Raw genomic sequence first — 9,019 nt, forward strand, 5'->3', positions numbered from 1 at the left:
TTTTAGCTTTCTGAACGCTGGGCAGAATTCAATGCAAAGTTGCTATGGAAATGTTTTTGTTTGATGACTATGAGTGTCGCCCTAGTACGTTTGTTTAAATGTCAAGAAACCTAATGTCGTGACCTCGATTAATTTACATCTAATTTACAAAGTGATCGATTTCTTTAAGGTGTGTGATCTGAAAAAGATCACATGCATTGATTGCACTGGAAATGTAAGATATTATATGATATTTGTTTTTGTTGTTTTTTGTTTTTGCGAATTTATCAATGTACGTGAATAACAGTCATAAATTGTATAAAATCGCGTAGCGTAGCGATTTGTCCATCGATAAATTCGCAAAAAATGACCAACAATTCTTAGAATTACAAACAGCACAATTCATTTAGTTAAAACTACACATAATTCATAAACCAGTTTCTAGCATTCTTCCCATGATCTGCTTTTCGTAATGACGTCCCATTTGACATAATTACGTCATTTTCTGAGGTGCTTAGTTTAAAATCCTTCACTACGCGAAGTTACGCACTTTTATGCAGTTTGTGACGGTCACAGTTGTACATCGCCAGTTATCATAAAAACTGTATATCTTCAGAACTACAGCACTTACAAATGTGATTTTCGTGTCAAAATAGATTATTTATGAGCTCAATGATATTGTGTTGGACGGTAATTATGGTATGATAATCTAAAACTATTTGTAACATGACTTAGAAAAACATAATTTTATGTCAAATGTTAGTTCTACATTGTTGCTAAGTTTAGTTAGCATGTTTTAAAAATTATTAAAATAAAATATAACTGCAAATTGTAAATAATTGTATAAAATAATAGATCAAAATACCGACATATCTCATACAAAACTATTGGTCAATGGTTCCCCGGTAAAAAGTGTTTTTGTAATTATACACCTATCAGCATCCACAAACACCCAACCACTATAGCCTGAGTAAATACACGAATGGATGAATTAGTGTGTGAATGAGTGAGTGTATGCTTGAATCAATCAATCAATCAATCAATCAATGAAAGAATGTTTAGTAAAACTCCAGTACAAAATACCTCGAGGGTTGTTCACAAAATGACCTCAATGTGTTGTACATAATACATCTGATGGGGTCGGACGTAGCCCAGGGGTAGACTGCTCGCCTGATGCGTGGTCTGTTTGGGATTGATCCACGTCAGTGGGCTCATTGAACTATTTCTTGTTCCAGCCAGTGCACCAAAGACTGTCGGGTGCTGTATACAAAATATTCCTTGCTACTAATGGAACAATGCAGCGTGTTTCCTCTCTTAAGACTATATATTAAAATGACCAAATGGTTGACACCCAATAGCCAATGATTTTAAATCAATGTGCTCCAGTGATGTTGTTGAACAGCACATACTTTAACTCAAGGTTGTCCAATGTCAATACATAAGCACTATACAAAAAGGGTCGTCTGGTGCACACCAGGATGTTCAGCAATTTTGGATCAATTAATGCATATAGTGTGTTTCATCAGTTTTGGTAAACCCTACCCTACAAGTGTTTTCTCGAAATCAAACTTGGTGGAATCCTCATTCATGGACATGGTGTTTATTGCTATGTCATCTGGTATCAGTGCAATCTGCATCTGCATGTGTCTTCAGCTGGTGGCCATTTCTTTGCAAAGACACTCTTCTTATCGACGCAGTCTCACTGAATATTGTTTAACAATGTGCAGTCAGCGTTACTGAACAGAGCCCAAGAAACCTAGTAGTTACTATTTTTATTCCTAAAACAACATTTTCTGTGTTCCTTAGTTTGGGAACGACTAAAACGGTTCAACTTTCTTCATTATTATGTAGTATACTTAGTATTTCCCATGACCCTAGAAAGAGCTCACACTGCTGTAGCCAATTATAGGCAGGATACAGAAATCGTATTACAGTGCTGCATATGCTTTAGCTGGTCATACATTGCAACTGCTGGTTTATACGAGGTATGACTGAAATATGTTCTTTCAATTTCATGTGAGGAGATAAACAAGTATTTTCTTTACTCTAACTATACTTGCATTACAACTATACTCGTATTACAACAATACAGAAGCAATACGAGAACATTACTGCTTATTACGATGTGTTGTGTTCATTTTTGTGATGTATATTTTGCATGTAGCACAATTCTGATTTCAGCCTAATTCGTATATCGACTTAACTGCCATATTGTGTAATATTTACTTGTTTTGTCCTGTTCAACGCTGAGAGACAGAACCTTCGTTCCGTTCAGACTGATGCCTAAACATTTGACCATGTACTTTGTATAGACAAATGCAGGCTTTGCCTAATATAATTGGAGTGAACGAAATATTATTATACTTTCCCATATATGGAAACAATATATGCCAGTCTTAACAGGTTTACATCAACTCATGCTATACATGTATATGACCAGCTAAGGAATAAGCAATACAGTATCATTATTTGGCTGTGACACAGAAAATGTTCTATTTAATGATGAAGAAAGTTGACCAGTTGCAGTTGATTGCAAATTTGGGAACACAAAGGATATTGTTTTAGGAAGAAAAAAGTTAGCAGCCACCACATGTTGGGTCCCTGTATGAAAATGCATATTACGCTTCGCTGAACAATCTTTAATATTATATTGCCAGTATGAAAAGTGTACTTGCAAATGGTAATTCCATGGTAAAGTTGCATTTCATAAACTTTTTAAATTTAATTCACTGTCAGAATCATGAACATAACTGAAATGTATAATGATTCCACTTTCTGAAACAAACATAGTGTTCAGTTCATTTTTGAAATGGCTTACTAGAATACTGACAAACCATATGCATCACAAAAAACGTTTTATGGTTTTGTAGGGATAGCATCTCGTCAGTCACATGTTTTTATCCCATCAGTTACACTAGAAAATTAAGCAGTATTGAAAGTGAGAGATATTTCTCTCGAAACTGATCTTAATGCAGAATTGAAATATGTAGCTAGTAAAAGGGTTGTATACAAAAATTTGTCTTTCAAGCTGAGATAGTGATTACAACTTCAGTACACTCTGTCAGAAAACGTGATCCGTAAACGTCCCATATGTCTTCTTGACAAGACGAATCGAGTAAACGTCCCATATGTCTTCTTGACAAGACGAATCGAGTTACTATAAGGTTTTATAATTTTCAGAAAGATAAGTACTTCCCATTTAATATGTGATAGACCACACCATTATTTATTTGTTTTTAATTTTCTCCTACACTTTGAGAATTATTGATCAAATGTCCCATAAGTCACAATGGAATTCACCAAATAAGCTACCCAAAATGAAGACAGCTTTAACCTACATAGCAATGATGACTCTACTGCTTGATGACATCGCGAGAAGTCACCACACCAAATAAGCCACCCAAAATGAAGACAGCTTTAACCTACATAGCAATGATGACTACTGCCTGATGTTATCACGAGACGTCACCACACCAAATAAGCTACCCAAAATGAAGACAGCTTTAACCTATATAGCAATGATGACTCTACTGGCTGATGTTATCACGAGACGTCAGCACACCCAAACGTGAGTTTGTAAATGCTGTCAAGGGTGGTTTTGAAAAGAAAAATGTTTTATGGGTATGTAGTACCCAAGCTAATGAACCAGGTTTGATGTTACCCAGAATTGCTGAACAACCTGATACGAACGTCACTGCCCATTTCTTGTGCTTCAAAGTGATCATGCTTTGACAGTGGATAACAATGCAGAACATCAGGCAATAAATAAACCAGATTATTATGTTGTATGTGAAGATGATAGTGAGATGAAGCCGCTAGTGTACCAGATGATAACTAGTATGAGGACGGTAGTATACATAGCACTGTGTGTGTGTATATATATATATTACCCTCAGTGATTTTCGTATTATGGATTTGTTAATTCATTCATTCATTTATTATTCATTTATTCATTTATTCATTATTAATTCGTTCATGGTTTGGTATTGTAGTTGTGGTAACTTTTGCGTTCTAATAGCTCTATAATGACAACAATGCCTACTCAATGAGCAATGAATTGATCAATGGTATAGCATATATACCTCATTTTAGTTTACTATTTTAGACGAACAGTTACAATTTCAGGTTAGATTTTGTTTCATTATTGTTCCAAACATGTCAACTTATTCACCATTAAAATGTAATATTTAACATAAAAAGTGTTTTTCTAACACAAATTATTAGATTTTTATGCCAAAAACACAACCATTTTCGTCAGCCATTGTAACTGTTTGACAACTAATTATCTGACAGTATTGCAAACTCTATAAAACATCAGTTTTGACACCAAGACCACCTGTCTAAGTGTTGTAGTTCTAAAGATATACAATTTTATTGTTGTACTGGTGGCCATTTTGGATTAATTTCCACCATGGTGACAAATGTTATACTTCTGGCCGCGGTACACTTCACTTTTGGGATCCTCTTAGTTGTTTTTGTTTTTTCTGATGTTGAATTATTCTGTAATAACTGCAAGCATGTTTTGAAATTAAAGTTGGTCGTTTCCTGTTAGAATATGTTGTTATTGATATTTTCAATGTTTATTCATTAAAGATGGATATTATCTCTATGGAAATGAAAAAATAAGGAAAGGAATATTTGACAATTGTATGGTAAAGCGCGTGTCCATGGTGTGTGTGTGTGGGGGGGGGGGGGGGGGGGGAGATCATGCTCTTCCTCAAAAATACATTTAAACAAAGAAAGTGTTTCGTGTTCAACATTTAACGACACAACAGCACATTTCAATCTACGAATCTTTTATTTTTAACATGATTATTAATCAAAAGAAAGGAAAGGAAAGTTAGTCTAACGACACGTCAGCAGGAGCGGAGCCAAGATATTTTTTGTTAGGTTGAATGGGTCTACCGGGGAAAGTGTCATATGGACCAACACGTAAAAGGGCATATCCATCAGAAAACTAAAAGAGCAACAAGGGGGGGGGGGGGGGGGGGGGGGACACCAGAATATTTTTAGAAGGGACATCACCGGATCTGTCTCTGGACAGCACAATTTGGTCGACAGAAAAAGAAAGGAGACGGGCATCCGCCACATAAGCAGCAAGGAAGACTTGTGGTATACCACGGTTTTTCACGTAATAGTTATTTAGCACTGATGGGAACGGGGAAACTCCAATTCCATTGAAGGTAGTCGATCCTACAACTTAAAGTACCTCAGATTAACACTATCAATGTGAGGGGCGGAGTTTAGCTCAGGCCAACACTATCACTGAGAGGGACGGGGCCTAGCTCAGGCCAACACTATCATTGTGAGGGGCGGGGTTTAGCTCAGGCCAATACTATCACTGAGAGAGGCGGGGCCTAGCTCAGGCCAACACTATTACTGAGAGGGGCGGGGTTTAGCTCAGGCCAACACTATTACTGAGCGGGGCAGTTTAGCTCAGGCCAACACTATCAATGAGAGGGGCGGGGTTTAACTAAGTCAATTGCGTGCTCGCCAACACTATTACTGAGCGGGGCGGGGTTTAGCTCAGACCAACACTATCACTGAGAGGGGCGGGGTTTAACTAAGTCAATTGCGTGCTCGCCAACACTATTACTGAGCGGGGCGGGGTTTAGCTCAGACCAACACTATCACTGAGAGGGGCGGGGTTTAGCTCAGGCCAACATTGTCATTGTGACGGGCGGGCTTTAGTTCAGTCAATTGTGTGCTCGCCTAAGGTGCTTACATCGCAGGATCGAACCACCTCAGTGAATCCATTCAACTGATTGTTTTTTCTCGTTCCAACCAGTGCACCACAACTGGTCAAAGGCCGCGGTGTGTGCCTTCCTGTCTGTAGGAAAGTGCATATAAAAGATCTGAATTGAGGTTCCAGGCCAGATGTATTTTTTCTCGAATATATCTATCGTTTTTATCCAGGCTACGGATTTACGGATCTTAGGGCAATTTCAGCGGAAACGTTGCAAACTGACAGTTATGCCTAAATAGCCAATACAACATAGATAGCTGAAGTGTAGTGTCGTTTCCTTGTATTTCTTAAGTAAGTGCAACACAACAATGCTCCACTGTATCCATAGTCAAGCATAAACCAAGTTTGATCTAACAAATCAAATGTCATAGACTACAATAGTAACATGTGGCTAAAACTCGTATCTGCAATGTATCAATTGACATAAACACCATGGATTTAAATACCACCACCCCTCAAGCTGCTCATTTCAGAGATAACGGGTAGCGTCTATGACTAAACTAGTTCCGCACATTGGAGTACTTTTTTACAGGTACCCCATGTTTCAAGCAGAAAGCTTGTACACAGTAGTACTAGATAAAATAAAATGGCATTAATTTTGTGGCCAGATGTAACGAATTGGTTTTTTTTACAACCAATACACTCAGATTTATCACCAATCAGAGGACTTGTGGTGTTAACTGCTCTATCAAATGGTGTGTGCACCTCGAACTTTTACCCAGCTGGAAATTATTTGCTTTAGTATTACCTATAGTGACAAAATATGTTTGGTGTTATGTTAATATGAATACACTGGATGACTTACCATCAAACAAATTTAATAGAGGTGTCGTTTCTCGAACGTCTCATTTCTAACCACTTTTAAACGGCAAGACAGTTGACAAAGTATGCATTAAAATATTGATCTATGGATCTGGATAAACTGATAAATGATCAGCCTCCAGCAACATGAACACTATCTTCTGGCCAAACATTTATTGCATTATGATTAAATTCCATAAAACTGTGTCCTTTCCTGAACAATCGGATATAATACAAATGACGGTTAGAGTACACGAACGTGACGATCCAGTAGCATAAAATACAAACAATGCATGCACAGATTTAAGGAACAGTCGTGACTCATGGGAGTCTGCTAATGATGATTATCTGCTAATATTAGAGCTCTGTTACGGAATGTCCTTTCCTGAACAATTGGATATAATACAAATGATAAATAGGGTGCACGATTCAGTAGCATAAAATACAAACAATGCATGCACAGATTTAAGGAACAATGGTGACTCATGGTTTATCTGCCAATGATATTAGAGCTCTATTACGGAATGTCATTTCCTGAATAATTAGATATAATACAAATGATAACTAAGGTACACGATCCAGTAGCATAAAATACAAACAATGAATGAACAGATTTAAGGAATAATGGTGACTCATGGATTATTTGCTAATGATATTAGAGCTCTATTACGGAATATCCTCTCCTGAACAATTATATATAATACAAATGATAACTAGGGTACACGATTCAGTAGCATAAAATACAAACAATGCGTGCACAGATTTAAGGAACAGTGGTGACTCATGGATTACCTGCTAATGATATTAGAGTCTATTACAGAATATCCTCTCCTGAACAATTAGATATAATACAAACAATGCCTGCACAGATTTAAGGAACAGTGGTGACTCATGGATTACCTGCTAATGATATTAGAGTCTATTACAGAATATCCTCTCCTGAACAATTAGATATAATACAAACAATGCATGCACAGATTTAAGGAAGAGTGGTGACTCATGGATTACCTGCTAATGATATTAGTCTATTACAGAATATCCTCTCCTGAACAATTAGATAAAATACAAACAATGCATGCACAGATTTAAGGAACAGTGGTGACTCATGGATTACCTGCTAATGATATTAGAGTCTATTACAGAATGTCCTCTCCTGAACAATATGTTTTACAACAGTCTCTACATGCTCATATTTAGGATGTCTTTCTGTGGATGGTGCATATAAAAGATCCCTTGCTGCTAATATCTGTATCTGTGTGGTTCTTAACCGTATGTCTGACGCCATATAGCCGTAAATAAAATGTGTTGAGAACGTCCTGGTTTCCTGCTCATATTTAGACTAAGTGAGTACCTATGGGCCGATCAACATTATTTATTTACAGTATCACAAATACACAAGAAGTATTCGTAAAAACATTATTAATTTTTATTAAGATCTTTTGAGTATGCAGATTTGATTACATATGAGATTGTTTTTAAAAACATTATATAATGAAGGTGAACTCCAGTCACATCTATAATAATATTTCCAATATCATATTGTTTTACATTACAGGACAGCAAGCAAACATAAACTGCTTTTTGACATATAGTCTTAGAGAGGAAACCCGCTACATTTTCCCATTAGATGCAAAATATATTTTATATGCACCATCCCACAGACAGGATAGTACATTCCACGGCCTTTGATGTACAAGTCGTGGTGCACTGGATCGAACGAGAAATAACTCAATGGGCCCACCGATGGGAATCGATGCCAAACCGACCGCACATCAAGCGAGCTATTTACCACTGGGCTACTTCCCGCCCTTACGTCCTGCCAGTGCACCACGACTGGTATATCAAAGGCCATGGTATGTATTATCCTGTCTGTGGGAAAGTGCATTAGAAAAAATGTAGCGGGTTTCTTCTGATGTCTTCGTGTCAATATTACCAAATGTTTGACATCAAATAGCCGCTGATTAATTAATTAATGTGCTCTAGTGATGTCGTCAAACAAAACACACTTCTTCTCCAAGTTGTCCAGCGTTCTGAATTTTTTTTTTAAATCATGCAGTAGTTTATTTTTGTATAAGGATATTCAAATTAACCTCATGAAAATGTGACGTTATTCCCATTTAAAAAGACAACGTTATAATAATATTCATACGTCATTTGAATACCCAGTAAAAGTTGATTGGAATTATATTATGCGAGCCTCTGGCGATAATAATATATTATTTGTATTCCTAATATATGATATTGACGATACTAAAATACACGATGTTAATAATTTATTTTATTTTTCTGCGTCCCTCTATATTTTCCGCACCCTACTATATTTTACAGCAGCTATCTCCGCTATTTTCAAATGCTCACTTTTTTTCCACACAAAAATTATCATAAGTCTGCACACTGGACATCAAAGGAAACAAGTCGCGTTGTGTGTACGAAAAAGCAGCTGACGAAAAACTTCAGTTTACGAGTTACCGTAACGTAATTTAACAGTATTTT

Source organism: Gigantopelta aegis, chromosome 5, assembly GCF_016097555.1.
Source record: "Gigantopelta aegis isolate Gae_Host chromosome 5, Gae_host_genome, whole genome shotgun sequence".
NCBI classification, from domain to species: Eukaryota; Metazoa; Mollusca; class Gastropoda; order Neomphalida; family Peltospiridae; genus Gigantopelta; species Gigantopelta aegis.